Source organism: Canis lupus, chromosome 4 (assembly GCF_048164855.1).
Source record: "Canis lupus baileyi chromosome 4, mCanLup2.hap1, whole genome shotgun sequence".
Lineage (NCBI taxonomy): Eukaryota > Metazoa > Chordata > Mammalia > Carnivora > Canidae > Canis > Canis lupus.
Genome location: NC_132841.1, coordinates 33,788,004 through 33,807,404, shown reverse-complemented (window position 1 = coordinate 33,807,404; position 19,401 = coordinate 33,788,004). Strand labels below are relative to the sequence as shown.

Genomic DNA, 19,401 nt, shown 5'->3' with positions numbered 1-19,401 from the left:
CACATTCTCTTCAAATCTTCTACTTTTATTTCTGGTAATGATGGAGTGGATTTGTAAATAATTGCAGAAAACAGAAAAGTCTGGGAATAGGGCAAAGCCAATGCTCCACTTAGCTTAAAGGAAAATGTGTGGTCACTCAGATTGGTAGGATATTCTCAGTAGGGTTTAGGCTAAATGGTTGGGCACGAAAAGGGGTCAGGACAAAATCAGCTGACAGGATAAAATGATTCTGAGTTGAAGTACAGAAGTCAAGACTGGTAAAAATGAAAAGGCCATCTCTGGAGCAACTTTGACTAAAAGGATCACAGACAGTTCCCCTAATTAGTATTTCTGTGAGAATAGGAGTTTGTAGCAACCACTGCCTTATTTTCCTTTCTGATAGTTTATTCTTCTGCTCTGCTTTGTTTCTAGGGTAAGCACGCCCCCTTCTCTTGGTCACGACCCTGTTCTCCCTCTAGTCTTAACATCCGGGGCTACAACTTATTTCCACACTACCATGAAGTAAATTGTCACAAGAATCATTGGTTTTGTTGCATTGGGGACAGAGAAATAATGTTAAGTATGCCTCTTTCTGAAAACCAGTACATTACTCTAGCACCTGAAAACAGTCATAATTGTCCTAAGATGTTCCCATTTCCCACTTCGATCTCTGTGTAACAGCTTGTCTGCTCGGTACCTCCCTCTAGGAACATAGGGAGCCACACCTCTGAAGACTTTTTCCAATGCAGAGATCACAAGGGAGGCATTAATGGAGTCTCTCACATGTTCACTGCCATCGTCTTCAGTCATGAAAAGGTAATTCCATATGTGGGTATATCTTCTAGAAATCCCTTGGGTAAATGCCCTATCAGTTATGAAAGCTCTGACTCTCACCATTATCATTCCAATAAAAGAAGGAAAAAAAATATGTTTTGGAAAAAATAAAAATAATAAGTCATGCTGTTAACTATCATTTTCAAGTAAATCACCTCAAGATATGGGTGCTCCTTTTTTTCCAGAAGGTGTTTGATATTATTTCTACAAACATAACATGTCATGCTTTCAAAATTAACATTTGAAATGTCTGCTTAAAGGTGTGCTAACACCTTGTTTAATATCTCTATAAAAGAACAGAAAGAAGGAGCTACACCTTGAATCTGCCTCAAGTGAATCTTGGAGTTTTGATTTTACAGCTTTGCTGCCAATCATTTCTGCTCCAGAGGAAACTAGTAAAGGAGTTGGAAAAATCCCAGTTGAAATTTTCAATGGTTATAGTCAAATTTCCCATTTTGACTCTTCCTAAAAAATAAATATTTGAAATGAAAGAACATTGCAAGTATAGGGAAAACTGAAACTGATGTGGGAGTTAGTGGAAATGTTAGTAATATCAGTTGGATTGGAAAGTACAAAGACAATCATATGAGCTCTTAACTAAATGCTAATTTCTTGCTCTCTTAAGTCTACCTCATTTTTCATTGCATACAAAGAAAACTTTGACCAACACTAAAAACTGGAGCCATCCTGATTTTGGCAAATACCTAGAACAAGGAATAAATTCTAGGCCCTGAAAGAACCATGGCGTTGGAGTTCTGGAATGCAAAGATGAGCTTCATGTTGTCGCCAACCCTGTCCCCCCACCAGCCATTTGCCAACCTGCAAATATCTAAGCCTTCTGGGACTTTTCACATACAAATTGTCATACTTTCCCCTGATGTAACACAAAAATAATGGTCCAGTAAGAGACACATATGCAGGAACAATGCTCAGACGAGCTCAAGCATCTCCTGAGTGTTCTGTTAGCCATCCCTGTGTTCAGATTGATTTATGGGCCTCAGGCCCATCATTTCCCCACCATTAGCCATCATTAGACCATTATGGCTCCCCACAGTCCCTCAGCTTACTGCTTCCAGGGAGGAGGTGCAATCTTGCCCAGCTGTGTTGAGCTCGTTTTCACTACCACTAATTTTCTGACAGAAACTATGAGTAATGTCACATTTCATACTGTTCCAATAAAAACATTTGCTCCTTGGCAGGGCTAGTAAAGAGCTTGATGGAGAAACTATAGAGAGTCCCCAAGGGGGCAAAAGGTGACTGAGGGACTTTGTCATGAGAAAAATTGAGTACCTGACTAGGCTGACACAGTGGATCAAAACAAAGAAAAAAGGAATGAGGTAATCAGGTCATGACCCAAAGACTTTTAGACATTTATTCATTTACCCAACAATATATTTTGAGCACCTACAATGTGCCAGACACTGTGCAAATAAAATTGTCATGTCTGTTGGACACAACCCCTTGGAGCCAGAAGGTCTGGGATCTGCTCCATATTTCCACTTTATGGAGCTGCGCAACCTAATAAAAATTGCTTAACTTTGTGAAATCCCTGGCTTCTAATCTTCTAATCTACATAATAATCATTTATTACATAATATGTCCATGTAATAACCTATATAATATAATCTACATAATCTACATGATAAATCTACATCTTAATTTATTGATAGAAATTCTTGTAGGATGTCATTATAATTGGGGGCATTTAGAAAAACATTATGTGTGTGTGTGTGTGTGTGTGTACAGAGAGAGAGAGAATGGACTCTTAAGAGGAGGACATTTTCCTAACTACACACTCATCTATCCACTGTAGTAGAAAGACAAGTCCTCACAGCATTCAGCCAACAAGTAAGTGTCATCTCCACATTGCCATGTTCATGAACCAAACACAAAAGTCAACTGAACAAAACACTGGGCAGAGTGATGGAAGCATCCAGTTCTCTAGGACATAATTTTAAGTATTATGCTCAGTGGATACTGAGACATCAGGAAATGTGCCTGAAGCATAGCCTCCAGAAGGCAGCACTGTCAATGAGCGCCAATGAGTCTCTCAGACCATCCCATCGGTTTCTACTTACAGTCACTGAGAAATCTGAATATACTGATGCTTCACTGAAGTAACATTCCTCCTCTCTGCATTCGCCTCCAATATGTTGTTACTGCTGTTTTGAGGCCTCAGACTCATTTATGTGCAAAATGCGGGAACCTCAGATAAAGTAACCACGGTGCTTATTTAGTATATTCCATACAGGTTGTCCCACATGCCTTCATAGACCCCATTAGTTGTGTCTCAAGGTGGAAATGTGATCTCAAGGTGGAAATGGGATGCCTAGAACTCCAATTCCCCAATCCTCAAATGGCCACCATGAAGTAATCTACTCTTGGCAACGACCAAGAATAAACACCATGCAATGCCATCTGTAGCCACTGACCAGGGCTCCATTTCCAAGTGCCCAAGCTGTTCTCCCATCATGGTTCTAGAACTGCATGACCTTCATTGCCCCTCCAGTTCAGGTCTTGGCTAAAAACTTGTCCAAGGAGCTTGCTTAATGCTCCCCTTTCCTTGAACCCCACTCTGGTTATTTCTTGATGTTGGTTGTGGGTTCCTCTTAAGAGGGAGGCATTCTCAGACCTATTTCTTAGGATACAAGAATATCCTTGTTAAAGAATAAATAGAAAAACATTTGCAGAATGAGTTGATCCAAAAATTAAGAGAGGAATAGTGTAGTCTCTCCAGCCCAGTTGTCCCAGCCATTTTCCACCAAAGCCCCTCTGTGGGCTCAAGAACTCTATCCTGCTCCTGAGAGCATGTTAGGACTCTCTTAAGAGTAAAGGATGGGGGGGCACTTGGGTGGCTCCATGGTTGAGCATCTGCCTTTGGCTCAGGTTGTGATCCCGGGGTCTTGGGATCGAGTCCCACATGGGGCTCCCTGCAGGGAGCCTGCTTCTCCCTCTGCCTGTGTCTCTGCCTGTCTGTGTGTCTCTCGTGAACAAGTAAATAAGATCTTTAAAAAAAAGAAAGAATGAAGGATAAAATAAAATGAAGAACGAAGGGTAAAATGGGTGAAGGTGGTCAAATACATGAACTTCCAGGTGTAAAATAAATAAGTCCTAGGGACATAAGGTACAGTGTGGTGACTATAGTTAACAATACTTTATTGTATATTGGAAAGTTGCTAGAGAATAGATGGTCACAGTTCTCATCACAAGAAAAAAAAATTTTGTAACTCTGTGTGGGGATGGATGTTAACTAAACTTACTGAGGTAATCATTTTGCAATATAAACATATATCAAATTACCATGTTTTACACCTAAAACTAATACGATGTTATATGCCAGCTATATCTCAATTTTTTTAAAAAAAAGAACAAAGGTTGGAAGTGATATTTTGTTTCCCCTTAAAATTTCCTACTAATATTATCTATCTACCTGTGTATCATCAGCCTCACTCTTGCAAAGGAGCAGACTAATGATCCTTTCTCCCCAGGGGATAATTAAAATTTAAAACGGAGACAATTTAGATGGCTTTGGAACACTCCATGTAGGGCAGGACAGTCTTTGAGTAGCGTTTTCAGTAACAGGCCCCCCTGTGGGGCCGTCACAGCTGGTTTGGCTCACAGGGTCCATCTCAACTTGTGAGGGCAAGCGAAGCCAACGTAGAATTACTTACATCGTACCTTGTTCTGCCCAATATTTCTGCCACGCTGCCTTGTACTTCCAATACACACCCACTTGTTTTCCTCACAAGATTTCACGTTTTTCAAAAATCTTTTGAGAAATGGCCCGAATTTGCAGAGCTCTTGCTTGATCATGGTTTGCAGTTATTAACTTCTTCCCATGGTTAAGCACTGCATACTCACCCTGACCTCTCCAGCCCTCCCACTAGCACCTCACTCCCCCCAGATCTGCCCGCTTCCTTCCACTTCTCCAGGCCCACCGGGACCTTAGCAGCACAGAACCAAGGGTGCCAGTGTTTCCTAGGAACCAGTAGATGTGGATTCTCAACATTCTGGATTCCATGACCTCATCATGCCAGTCTGATGTTCTTCATGGTCATAATATTCACTGAGAGAGAGTGCTTATGAAAGAAATGATCACTTTAAACCTCCACTTTATGCCCATCTCCCACACGTAGGTGAGGATCGAAGAATAAGCTAATTATTATCTAGTCAGGAATGAAACCCCATAGACAAAGAACAAAGCTTTGGTTAGCCAATAGACTGCCATTTGGCAACATGACTCATGGCAATGCTTCTCCAACTTTTAGTTTGCACAAGAATTATCTGGGGAGGGGTGCCTGGGTGGCCCAGTGGGTTGAGCATACGACTCTTGATTTTGGCTCAGGTCATGATCAAAGGATCATGAGATCAAGCCCCATGTTAGGCTCCACACTGAGCATGAAGCCTGCTTGGGATTCTCTCTCTCTCTCTCTCCCCCTCTCTCTGTCCCTCCCCTGCTCTCTAGAAATAAAAAAAAAGAAAGAATTATCTGGGGATTTTGTTACAAGTGATGAGTCTCTACTCTCAGAATCTCAGAGACTTGTTGGTCCCTCAAATATGGGTATATCAGGAGTATCTGATGGAGGTAGTCTGTGGACCAACCTGGCAAAATACCAGACTTTACTGATACTGGTTTTGTATTCTTTTCTACTGTCTTTAGCTGGTATTGGTATCAGGGTAATATTAGCTTCATAAAATATATGGGGAAGTTTTCTTTCTTTTTCTATTTTATGGAAGAGAGTATGTAGCACTGGTGTTAACTATCTTTCAAATATTTATTAAAATTTGCCAGCAAGACATCTGTCACTACTTATTTCTTTTAGGGGAACTTTAAAAGTAAACATTCAATTTCCTTGGGGTGCCTGGTTGGCTCAGTGGGTTAAGCATCCAACTCTTGGTTTTGACTTGGGTCATAATCTCGTAGTGGTGGGATCAAGCCCTGCATCACGTGTCAGGCTCCACACTGAGGGTGGAGTCTGCTTCAGATTCCTCTCCCTCCCCCTCTGCTTCTCCCCTCCTCCCTGCTTGTTTGTGCTCGTCTCTCTCTCTCTCTTTCAAATAAAATCTTTTAAAAAGTTCGGTTCTCTTAATAGATACAAAGTCATTCAAATTTCTATTTCATATTGGGTGAAGTATGGATGTTTGTGTTTTTCTAAGAATTGGTCCCTTTCATTTAAGTCATCACATTTATGTGTGTGAACTGTTCATGGTATACCCATATACATTAGTTTTCCATGGCTGTGACAAATTACCACAAACTCAGTTGCTCAAAACAACAGATATTTACATTTTCATATTTCTGGAGTAAATTAATTCAGCATCAATTTCACCAGACCAAAATAAATTGACAACTGTGCCATGCTCTCTCTCTCTGACAGTTCTAGGGAAGAATCCATGTCTTCTTCTAGCTTCAGATGACATTATCTGACTTGTGGCCCTATCACTCCCTCTCTGCCTCTGTGTTCGTCTTGTCTACTCCTCTTCTCGGTGTATCCAATCTCCCTCTGCTTCCTTCTTTTAAAAGTACATGGAATGGCAGTTAGGGCCCATCTGGATAATCCAACATAATGTCTCCATCTCAGTCATTAATTTAACACATCTGCAAAGAACTTTTGCCCAAATAAGGTAATATTTACAGGTTCTAGGGATGAGGACATGGTATTTTTCAGGCTACCATTCAGCCCACCACAGTTTATTGTCCTTTTGATGCCTGCATGGTCTGTAATAATATCCCTTGTTTCATCACTAATATTGGTAATCTGGGTCCTCTCTCTCTTAATCTCTCGATCTTTTTCTCGATCTCTCAATCTCTCTCGCTGTCTTTGTCAGTCTTAGAGATGTTTGTCAATCTTACTCAGTTTTTCAAAGAACCACCTTTGTTTTACTGATTTTTCTCTACTGTTTCAATTTCTTTGATTTATCCCTTTATACTACTTTTCCTTCTTATTACTTGCTTTAGGTTTATTTTTCTACTCTTCTTCTAAGTTCTTGAGATGGGAATTTCAATTATTAATTAGAAATTTCCTATTTCGGGATCCCTGGGTGGCTGAGCGGTTTAGCACCTGCCTTTGGCCCAGGGCGTGATCCTGCATCCCAGGATCGATTCCTGCATCAGGCTCCCTGCCTTGAGCCTGCTTTTCCCTCTGCCTATGTCTCTGCCTCTCTCTGTGTGTCTCTCATGAATAAATAAATAAAATCTTTAAAAAAAATAAAGAAATTTCCTATTTTCTTATATGTGCATCCGTTGCTATAAATGTCCCTCTCATTATTGCTTTGTCTGTGTTTTGCAAGTTCTGTACTTTTGTTTTCATAGCTCAATGTACTTTTTTATATTCTTTGAGACTTCCTCTTTGATCCATTGAATATTTAAAAGTATGTTGTTTAGTTACTAAGTACTTGGAAACATTCCCTTTATCTTTCTAATATTGATTTCTAGTTTGATTCTATTGTGCTTGAGGAGCACACTCCGGGTGATTTCAATTCTTTTCAATTTGTTGAGGTTGATTTGATGACCAATGATATGTCCTACCTTGGTATGTATTTTGGGAACACTTGAAAAAATGTATAGTTGGTTATTGTTGGGTGTAGTGTTCAATTAACGTCGATTAGATTCTATTGTTAACAGTGTGGTTGAGTTCTTCTAAGCCCTTGTTGATTTTCCATTTTATCAGTTGTTGAGAGAAGGGTATTGAAGTCTCCAACTATAATCATGCATTTGTTTATCTCTCCTTCCAGTTCTACTCTGCTTCAAAAAATTTGCAGTTCTATAGTTTGGTGCATAATATTTAAGACTATCATATCTCTTTGTATATTGACACATCATTTTATTTATTTATTTGTTTTTGCAGTTTTATTTGAGAATCAGCAATTAGTTCTCATTCACAGTAACTATATGTAAACTTTTGAAAGTGGTGAAAGGTACATAGGTAACCAATGTACAGAGCTTGTTTAGTGAATCTTTATCCTCAGTGCTTTTTCCCAATGAACACATAGATACAGTATGGAACATTCCTTATTCCTTTGGCCTAGACAGCTTTGTTCAGCCTCGTGTCAATGCATGCATCTGGAGTTCCCATCTCCTTCATGGCAACTTTCCAGATCTCTTTGAGAGCCCAGTGAGGTACACTTCTTGAAACTCACTCCATGGATATGCCTGTGAATATTGATAGTGTGTCCTCTGGTTTCTACCCATTGATGGCAAAATGGCCCTTCTTCTCACCATGCTTCTTTGTGGGAGCCATTTTGCCAGTTGGAAAGGAAAAGAGTGCATCATTTTATAATGCCCTTCACTGTCTTTGGCAATTTTCTTTGCTTTGAACTCTACTCTATCTGGTATAATATAGCCACTCTTGCTTTCTTGTAATTTATGTTTGTATGATATATCCTTTCCATCCTCTTATTTTCAACCTGCCTATATCACTATATTTAAAGTGAGTTTCTTGTAGACAGCATATGGTTGAGTCATGTTTTAATCTGCTGTACTTTCTTAAAAATTATATTTTAATTGGCATACTCAAATAATTTGCATTTAATGTAATAATTGAGTTGTTGGGACTTAAGTTGGCTTTTTACTTTTTGTTTTATGTTTTTTCTCTCTTTTCTTTTTTGTTTTCTTCTGTGGTCACTTGAACAGTTTTAGAATTCTATTTTGCTTTGTCTTTAGTGTGTTTGAGTATATATCTTATTTAGTTTCTTTTAGTGATATTCCAAGTAATACTAATTTACTAATATTACTCTATTACATGTATATGTGTATGTGTCTATTTATATACATATATATATACATTTGGGTCAGTGGCTATTTAACCAAAGTTCTAACTGTTCAATCTCCTTCTTAGGTTGCCTCCTGACATGTTGGCTCAATGGATTTTATCATTGGAGTTTGCATCTAGGTTGTGATAGTCCTCCCACCCACTCCCTCACACATGCCATCGAACAACTCTTCACCCAGGATTGCACACATCTCTCCCCTTGATGTTCCACTTCTTTGAAAGTACAATTTGACACACATTTTAATCTTAGTTCCTTCATGAATCAGATTCCACCAAATTTAACATTTTCAGAGGAACTGGTCCCACTCCCCAGTGAAATGAAAGTCTCCTTATTTTGAGGTTGTAGTAACCTTGCCCTCTCCTTAGGAGTCCCTTTACCTCTTTGCTTCTGCATTTGTCTCTGATTTATCCATCTCCAAGGAACTACAAGTAAGCCACAATTGCATATACATTAACTTGGGTAACCCTGAAGCAGAAATAGAACCAAAATGCATGACTAATTCTGGTGAGTCAATAAATGGAAAGCCAGGTAGGAAGGAGAGTGGGAGAATGTGATAGCTGGTGGCTTAGAGGGAAAAGAGGCTTTAGGTGACATATGGAGAATTCTAGAAAAGTGACTGAGTGAGCAGAGGGATTGTTTCAAATCATATTAGAGGTCATTTCATTTCTAAACTGATACATTTTCACAACTTAACTATTCATCCTGATGGGCATAAACAATATTTGGAAAGGCAAATTTCAGAGAACTGTGATTTAATTGTTTGTCAGATTAGGCCAGTCTCCAAAATGTCATTTGCTGCTCTATCCTGCCAACCAGAGCTAGTTTCATACTCAAAGGACTTTAATATCAAGGCCTAGGAAGATTGGCACCTCCCAAGATCTGAAGTGGCTCAAAGGGGATTTTCTCCCGGACACATGAACTTCATTAGGTAGCCAGCCTCTCTGTAGTTCTCAAATACAGATACCACGTGGGGTATTTGTCTTTCTGCTTCCTCTAGCCTCAGCCTCAGTGAAAATCAAACAGATAAATAAATAAAGGTTTGAGTAGAATTTCAACAGCATTTCCAGAGAAATCTTACAGAGTTTGATACTGGCTGTGTTTTTTATATAGCCTCCCCCCCCCTCCTATTTAGTTTCCAGATAATCTTAGATTTAAGTGTTGGTCTAGGGACTTAACACCACCTCTGCTCTTTGTATATAAATCGCGGCCACAAGATCCCTCACCCTTCTATTCCTCCTTCCTTGTAATGAGCTAAGAATGGAAAGCAGATGCAATTTTGAGACTCTTTCATGCTGTGACACATCAGCTGAAAATGACATGCAGAAAAAAGCTGTGTTCTAATCATAATAAACGTGTTACAGAAGGAAGATGAAGCTACAGTCTCATATATTCCCTGTGAAGTGTACTATATAACTTTTCTCTATGATTATTAGCCTTCATTTTAATGTTTCTCTTTCATTAGCTCTCCTGGGCAAAGAAAGCAGGAACACTTAAAGCCAAGTTAATGCAACATGTTTAAGCAATATTACCAGGAGCCAGTGTCCTGAGGATATTGATCGAGTCATCACCACCAAGTATTCCTCTGGCACTGAAGCAGCGGATTTGACTTTGGGCATTTACAAGAAGCATTTCAAATGTGACCCCTTCCACCTAATAAGTTAGAGTCCAAGAGTTACTGTACTGGCATGATATTATAATAAAATAGAGTAAAAACAAGCATGTTACATATAAATAAAAGGGAGAGAGAGAGAAAGACAAAGAAAAAGGCTGAACTTAGGTAGAATATATTCAAGTAACAAACATATTGATAGTAGGCTCAATAAAGTCTTGCAGAGTATGCAAAATACAGGCCATACTGATACTTAAGTAGTGAAGGCTTGAGCTGAATTTGCAGACCTAAAAACAGGTAAGTTTTCATGCTTATCTTGACCAGTTCAGCAAGAATCCATGGAAGAGTTATTATTTCAGGAAATATTTGCAAGTATTGGAATAGCATGGAGAATGTGTTTGGGATAAGTTGCCAAGTCAGAGGAGCATTACAGAAATTCGTTTATGAGATGTCAAAGGGTCGGGCTGAACTGTGGTTTAAGAGACATATGGGATTAGGTGGAAATCTAACTATGGATCATAAAGGTACAGGACTCAGTGGATATCCAGACAACATGGATAAAATTTTTTGAAAACAAACAGGTTACTTTATCTCAAAGGAAGCTTTTGAGATGTAGCTCATCTAGCTCATGCCATTTAGAATGCCTAAGTCTGTCTGTTTCCAGAGCCTATCCTTCACAGAATGAAGGCACAGGAAGCTCAGTCTCTGGTGCACTGAGTTATTCGTGATCTGATAAGCCTACCTGGAATTGATTAGAAGACCAGGATCAGGATCTAGGACTCCCTAAATCTAGGGAGTAAGCATTTTGGTATCATTCAAGTCAATCATGGCCAGTTCAGAATCTTTTAGAAGCACAATGGTGAAGACAAAGGACTCTGAGTCTGAAGTCTAGATTCTAATCTCATCTCTGTGATGACCAGATATGTGTCCTTGAACAAATTCCACGTATACATCTCAATATCTGAACCTAGGAAATGTGGAGTTTGTTCTACACTAGCATTTTGTAAACAGCCTTCCAAAAACTATCTGTTCTGTGGCTTGTGATAGATGACACTCAATGATAAGCACAACAATTCCTTCTTCCATTCCATGTGCTCTTTTGAATTGCATCTGTTTTTCCATTAAGAGTGGATATTAGTTTATATGTGCCTTGAGTCTTGCCTGGCCCTGTGACTTGCTTTGTTTAATATTATACAGCAGATATGATGTTGTTTGACCTTAAGTCTAGGCCTTTAGAACCCTTGTAGTTTCTGTTGTTTGTTCTGTTGAAAAATTGCCTTGAACCTACCTTGTAAGGAAGCCTTTAGGGGGATGGAAAACCATGTGGAGGGGAAGTAAGGCACTCCATTAGCACCAACTGCCAGGTTGTCTTGTACCTGCCAACACAGAAATCCACAGAACTGTGAGAAATAACCCATCATTTTAATTAAGCCACTGATTTGGGGGGCACTCATTATACAGCAATAGATAACTGAAATGGTATTCAATAGAAATGTGATTTTTTACTATCAAATAAGTTTGAGTGAAGATCAACTGAACAATGTAAATAGGTTTCTCAAAGTGGAATGTCAGAATTTTGAATATGCTAACATTGATTTAAAATGCCAAATTGTGAGAGAGATTTGTATACCATGTCTGCCAGACTTATTTAATCATAGAATATTGCTTTTCCTAGAATACTGTTTAATCACTTGTGAATCAGTTTGAGAACGCTGATGTAGTTGAGTTCCAAAGGCCTTGCCAGCACTAGCATTCAAAAAAAAAAAAAAAAAAAACTCACAAAATCTGCAAATGAGGCAAGGAGTGTTTTGGTCACTATTTCTTCTTGATTATCTAGATGACAAGCAAACTCATTCTCTAGTTGGTTGCTACCAAATTTCATTATTCACTTCCACTGAAACCATTTTTTAATCAATTAACAGAAGAAAGCAGTATTGGAATTATTAATGAGCAATTAAATAGAGATTAAAGAGCTATTAACCTGCAGCTTGGTGGTGGAGACTCGGCTGTCAGGTGGTGTGGGAGCCTGATGGATGTAGACCCATGAGAGACTGTCACAATGATGAAACAAGCAAAGAACAGGCTAATAGATTTATCTATTTCTTCTTGGCAGATTGTAATAGGATATGAAATTGTCCTGCTGATATAGGGATCTATAGAAAGCTCTTTATAAAAAGAATGTGATTAGAACAAGACAAACCGTACTCTATATACTCCATATGCTCACAGACTAGTCACATGATCAAAGTGTGTGCACGTGATGCTTGTGTGGGCATACTTGTGACAGCAAGCATGGGTGAAGGTGCTTGAAAGGATTGTCTTTCATACTGATTAAATGCGGCTTCTGTATGTGTATTTATGATTATCAGAGTGTTCCTGACTTAGTCTATGTATATTTGTGTGGATGTCTGTCTATGTATTTTCCTCTGTATTCATGTGGTTTTATCTGTGGAGGCAAGCATGCATGTACACACATGTGGTTGGGCAGGTTGTGACTGATAATGATCCACGGTTCTCTGTGTACCTAGAGGACATAATACAAGGCGACAGGAACAAACCAGAGGGAAAGAAATGGGACCATCATGGTACAGCGATCTGTTGAGCCAGTACACTGCTTAAATGCCTCCACTGAGGGGAAGCTTTACCTTTGTCTGGGGGCTAGTGAATTGGTTCCCTGTCATGGCCATCATGTTGGGGAAGATCATAAAGACAGCAAATAGAAATGGACCCATAAAGAAATGCAAGCCTGGGAATCCGATCAGCAAATTCAATCATCTCCAGGCTCTAACTGGTCCAATATCTCCTTTGAGATAGGAAGTTAAGAACTATAAATAAAGCTTTTTTATGGCTTAAATGGAAAGGGAAATTCCTCAATTTTCTCCCTACTTAATATCTGCCCCAGGCAAATTATTACTCATTTGGGTTTTTTTGATAAATGAATCCAATCCAAACTCATTTGGGTTCCTATCATTCAGTAATTTCTAAACTCTGGAATTTATAAAGTGGCATGGAGGCTCTCACTCTTAACTCACTTGTGGCATTTACTGAGTAGTGTCAAACCCTCCATTTGCATTTTCCATGCATTGCCTTATTTAATCTTCATAATACCTGAATTAGCAGTATTATTATGCCCATTACAAAGGGGGGCAAGTAGGGTATGGAGAAGTTTAAAACTGGGCCATGGCCACACATCTGTGCAGATTTCAACTCACAGCTATAGTGAATTGACCCCCAAATCTATGCTTATGATAACTGCACTATACTGGTTCTTTTAAAGGAAAAACTACCCAAGCTCTTTACCCATCCTCTCTGAATCATTGGGGTCAGAACATGAGCATGGAAGAACTTTAGTTTGGTTCCCTGGGGCTGGTGAAAAATCTTCTGACTTTGTTCCATCATTCCTGTTCCCTTAGTGTATTTTGAGCAAAACTATAGGAACTTAATACACACACCTGAAAGCAAGGAGATGTGGTCTTCTGGACTGAATGATTCCTTGAACTCTCTTTCAAGTCCATCTACCAGAGAAGGAGGGCATATCTTGTTCCAGGAACAAGGATTAGTCACTCTGGGAAAGAGTGACTGGGAGCAGGTCACTAGGTTCTATGACCCTAAGTAGGTAGGACCCTCTGGTAGCTAGGACAATAGGTCATGACAATAACAATGACTCCATTTTAACCAAAAAAAAATCTGAAATATTCCTTCTGGGTCAATAGTGACCATGACTTTTGAAGGGGCAAAGATCAGCTGCTATGATCTGAGGAACTTGGCACAAGTACAACCACATTTATCTGAGAACCTTTACCTTGTCTAATGGACAGGGAAGTAGGCTAACAAGGCTCCAAGAACACCAAGGGATCATTAAAAATCTATTTCTGCAGTTTTGAGCCCTAAAGAATTAGACCTTGATTGCTCTCTTCCTTTTGATTATAGAAGGTGATGAGGGGCACCTGGCTGGCTCAGTTGGTAGAGCATGTGACTCTTGAACTCAGGGTTGAGAGTTCAAGCTTCAAGTGTGATGTACGTAGAGTTCACTTAAAATAAAACTTTAAAAGTCTAAGAAAAAAAAGAGAAAGTGATGAGATAATAAAATTAGCACAAGCCTGTATTCCCAAGTTCCCAGGCTTCTTTCATATGAAATTGACAACTTGTAGCCAAATGGGGGAAGTGTGTTATTGAGGTAACTTTCAAAAGAGAAAAGAAAGGTGCCAGAGTGTATCAAACACCTGTTTCATGCCAGTTACTATGATACCATCTCCACAGGTTACCTTATTTAATACTCATAATAGCTTTAGGTGGTAGATATGATCATCTCTATTTTAATTTTTTTTTAAGTAGGCTCTACATGCAGCATGGAGCCAAACCCAGGGCTTGAACTCACAACCCTGAGATGAAGACCTGAGCTGGTACCAAGAGTTGGATGCTTAGCTGACTGAGCCACCTAGGCATACCTCATCATCTCTATTTTATAATTGAAGCTCCAAGGCATTAAGAAAACTTCCCAGTCTCTTGCAGTTGGTAAGAGGCAAAACTTGACCCTAACATCAGTATATTCTTCCTTTATCCCCACTGAACATCTGCCTAATTAAGGTCAGTGTGAATGTTCACATGAATGGTTTATAAGAGGGGACCTCCCTCAAACACACACACGCCTACTACATCACTACCAAGGGGGAGCTTTGAAATTGAAAGAAGATAAATGAGTGAGAAAAATTAGAGAGGAAGACAAACCATGAGAGACCCCTAACTCTGAGAAACACACAAAGGGATGCAGAAGGGGAAGTGAGTAGGGGGATGTGGTAACTGGGTGACGGGCACTGAAGTGGGCACTTGATGGGATGAGCACTGGGTGTTATGCTATATGTTGGCAAATTGAATTTAAATTAAAAAATGTAAAAAAAAATGGCATAATCAGGAACATAGATTTAGTCAAACAGGCTGGTCCAGGGGGTAGGAATTTTTGTGGAAAAAGTGAAATGATCCAAAACAGAACCAGACTGCAGAAAATCTTCCTTTTTTAAAATTTTTTTTCTTTCTTTCTTTTTTTTTTTTTTTTTGTAAAGGGAGGGTCTTATCTGCGGCATCTGGTTAATAAGTTGAGACTCCATACTACATTCAGCCTTCAGCCTTTGTCTTGGTATAATCAAGGGGGAGCTAGGAAGGAGCTTCAGAAAAAGAATGTCTATGCAGCAAGACCCTGAAGCATGCCTTCAAATGTAGATCTTGGACTGAGACAACAGCTATCCTGTTTATCCACATGAGGGCCAATCAAGTCATGAAAGTAGGAGCCACGGGGTATTGGGAATTAGAGCTCCTGCTGGAAATCAAGAGTGTCTCTGGCATTTCCCTGTACATACATCCTGCCCCCCGCAGTGGGGGAAGTGTCAGGACAGTGATTAAGTATTCAGACATTTAGATCCTGGCATTCTCTCACCACGGATTTATAATCCTGCTTTCCATGGGAGGCAATTGAGGGTTCTAAGAGATAAGTCACGCGAAAGCAGTAAGTGATTGCACCAGCATTGCACCTCGTCTGAATCTAAAGTCCATTATGTTGCTGGCCCCGCCCACCCCGTGTCGGCCCAGGAAGCTGCTTGAGAAGGTCTGGCAATAGGCTGCCGTTCCTACTCCATGACACGAACTGAATTATTATGTTCAGGGCCGACGCCACGTTTGCACACAGAATGCAAAATTAAGTCTCGTCTGCCCTCCAGCAGCTCCTAATCTAGTGGGGAAGACTCACTAGAGTAAAAAGCAAACCATAAGAAGGGGCATAACAAAGGCTATTGTAGAGATTTATGAATATGAAAGACATTAAGTTTATACTCTCCTGGGAAGCATAAAAGAACGTTTTATGGTGAAAGGTGGTCTCTGAAGGAAGGGCAGTTCCAAGACAGGCACCAGGGAGGACCTTTCAAGAAGTGAGAATAACATGAACAATGGCTGGAGGTGGATGCCTGAAGGATCCACTCAGGAGTAAGCAAGCTTGGGGGAGGGGGGGTGTCACTGCAGCAGAGCTGAGCTGAGGCAAGAAAAATAGCTTTGACTTTGAAATCAATATTAGCTGATAATAGAGAAGTTTACATTCCAAGTCGTCTTGGGAGTGTATGCCTTGCTTTGGACTCTATGATTTGCATAATAGGGAGATACAGGAGCTCCCAGAAAAGGGAGCTTTAGGAACCTCCCAGGTGTCCACACAAAGAGTAGATGGAGCAGGTGGAGAAGCAGAGCCTGAGAGTTCAGGCTGAAGCATTCACTTCCTCGAGGGGGAGAATGCTGCTCATTATCTTGCTCTAATCTTCATGTTTTTCTGCCGCTTTGTGAGACCCAAGCCCAAAGCCCCAGTGTGTCCCTTTTACAGGCAGTGGTCCACAGCTGGGGGGTAGTGATTTTGCCAAATATCCAGATTAAATATTTAGGGCAGGATTATTGGAGAAGGAATCAAAGTTTAAAATCTAGAGCAGTGCAAAGAAATCTCTATGTATTCCAAGTCAGGGTGAGGAATCAACAGACAGCTCCTAAGGTAAGAGCTATAGCAAAGCAGGGGGTGCTGATTCTCTCCTCCCTCAGAATCTAAAGAGAGTCTTGATCATAGAATTCATCCTGCAGAAAGGAAACCCAACCGTTGGGACCGTGGCCAACTGGGGACATAATCTGAAAAGGGGCTCTGAGATCTGCCTCACTTTGGTGCAGGTCTCTGCACTGAGGGGTACTCGTAGTCTACCGTAGCCTGTTCAATGTCACAATAACAATTTTGAGTTCCAGATCTAACTGGTTCTAGTTAGTTCCTAGGTGGGCCTGGTTGTCTGCTCAGAGACTCCTCCCACTAGGAGGTGGGCCTGGAATGGGTCTTCTGTGGACCCCAGCAAACCTTTTCCATCTGTTTTTGAGTCCCCTGCCTATGGAATCCCTTGAACCCTTTGCTTTAATTTAGTCATGCATTCACTTCTACAAGGGATCAGCCTATGTACCAGCCTTTCTCCCACATGTGTGCAAACGTGGCATCGGCCCTGAACATAATAATTCAGTTCATGTCATGGAGTAACTACAAAGGTAACCTATAATTTCTCCAAGTTTCCAGAGAGCTGGTTAGGGTTTAGAGTAGATAAGCTTTCTCAGTGTTTTGCACAAGGAAGCTCTGAGGCCTTATGCTTGTCCTTCCACTGTACTTGGGGAGCCATACTGGTCTTGCCCAAATAACCTCAGCTCTCCCTCTGACTCCATTCCTCTTCTCTGTGTGAGTATTAGCAAGATATTTTAACTTCATCCTTATTCCTGTGAAATGCAGCTAAGATTACTCTTGTGCATGACCCCATGGCCTTTGGGGGGTGAAATTACCTGAGGCCTGGTGTGCAGATGAAGATAGGGACAGATAACAAGTAATACTAAGGGGAGTACACACATTGTATTCTTCTCCATCTGCCTGAATTAATTATTAATAAGGCAAACAATGAATGTTTGAGCTTCCTCCTAAAATATTTTGACTAACAATTCCATGAGTGGGAAGGTTTTAACCAGGCTGTCTCCAAAATAGTAAGTAAAGAAAACAAAGTGAAACATGCTAATTTTGGAGAAAATTAAATCACAACATGGCTGATATCAAGCAATTTGGTAAAATATTAAAGTGTGAGGAGAGGAGAAAATAGATTCTCAAACTTGTCATATGAGAATCTTACTCTACTACCCTAGGATTTAGCCCCATTTAGCAATCTGAGGTATGAGACCAAACCCTGTAGAATAAGCAGTGTTTCATCAACACCTTCACAGAGCAAGACCAAATAACTCCAAAACCAGAAGGTTCTGAACACACTGGGTCTCAGCCTTACTTTCTCCACCATTCAGCTGACCTGCACTGAATTTCCTCATTCCAAAAAGTCCTCAGATTCATCAGCGGTCCTATTTCTTCTTTTACACTCATTCCAGTCTTTCCCTTTGGCCTCATTGCACAAGGAACAAGGCGCAGCCTTTTCTTTACTCCAAGCCCGAAGCTTAGAGAATCTGAGGACCCCTGAGGGTTCTGACTGCTGGAGGGAGCACACTCCTTTTGATGCTCATGATTCCTCTCCTTGAGGTTGAAGGGCTTTGCTTATGCTACATGGCACTCAAGGCATTCCATGCTCTTCCTAAGCAAAGCAGGATCTTGTCCCCTAAAGCTTTTTTGTTCTATGTTTGAAGGTTTCAGTTAATACATCTATATAGATGCCAAGATGCTGGCTTTATGGTTAATCTTTTGTCCCCAGCTTTTCTATGAGAATTGAAATACTAAAATGCAAACTCTTAAAGCAGTATATATGATAATACTATACAACTGTAAGCTTCCTCTCCCTAAACAAACGTTGTGTTTCCATGCACTCTCTGAGACTAGCACACTGGCAAGCAACAGGTATGTGACCCAATTGTCCCCACGCTCCACCCAACAGATGGCTAACCACCAGAAATGAGCATGAAGGCATCCTGGACCAGCTAATCTTCTGCCTCCTAAGAAAACCCAACAAACATCAGGGGAACCCAATGCAGAACAACAGAAATTCTCATTCATAGATATGTCATCAATAATAAACACATTATTTTAAGCCACTAAGTGCGTGGTGGTTTGCTCTATGGTAACAAGTAACCAATACACTAAAATCTGTGGTCATCTCATCTCTTCTCCTGCATCTTTGTCTGCCCTGGTTAATGAGAGAATTCATGAGTGTGTTAACTCCAGCCTGCTAGAGTCTGGGGGAGCAGCTCAGCAAGTTCAGAGATAACAGCTTTACAGCACAGATGGTACTACAACACACATTTGTTTTTGTTTTTTGTTTTTCAGTCACTCTCTCTGCCTCCAAATACTTGCTGAGGTTGTCATGAATACCACACAATCTCCTTGTCAATTTTCTGAATAAATGTGATCATTTATAATGGTCTTTTTCATCTATAATTTTAGCTCAGGAAACGTAATAGTCAGGCTGGACAAGAATAATCAGAACGGCTACTTGGAGGACATGGAGATGTTCCGAAAATGGGTTAGACTTAGTTAGATTTTGAAAGGAAATTTCCTGTCCAGGGAAGGAAGAATCGGGCAAGGAAAGGCATTGATTGATTCACCCAACATGATTGAGCAGCTACTCAGGGTCAAGTCCTATTCTAAGGAATATAGATAAATCAGTGAACAGAACAGACAAAAGTCCTACAGGGGACAGGAAGGGAGTAAATAAGTAAAATATTGT

At 40.2% G+C, this 19,401-nt stretch overlaps 1 long non-coding RNA gene across 1 annotated transcript; it reads left to right on the top strand.

Moving 5' to 3' along the window:
- The first annotated feature begins 4,828 nt into the window (after window positions 1-4,828).
- Window positions 4,829-18,764, top strand: LOC140632142 (uncharacterized). Its single transcript, XR_012029671.1, has 3 exons — window positions 4,829-4,949; window positions 14,531-14,710; window positions 18,613-18,764. It is a non-coding gene; the product is annotated as an uncharacterized lncRNA (long non-coding RNA).
- Window positions 18,765-19,401: the final 637 nt, after the last annotated feature.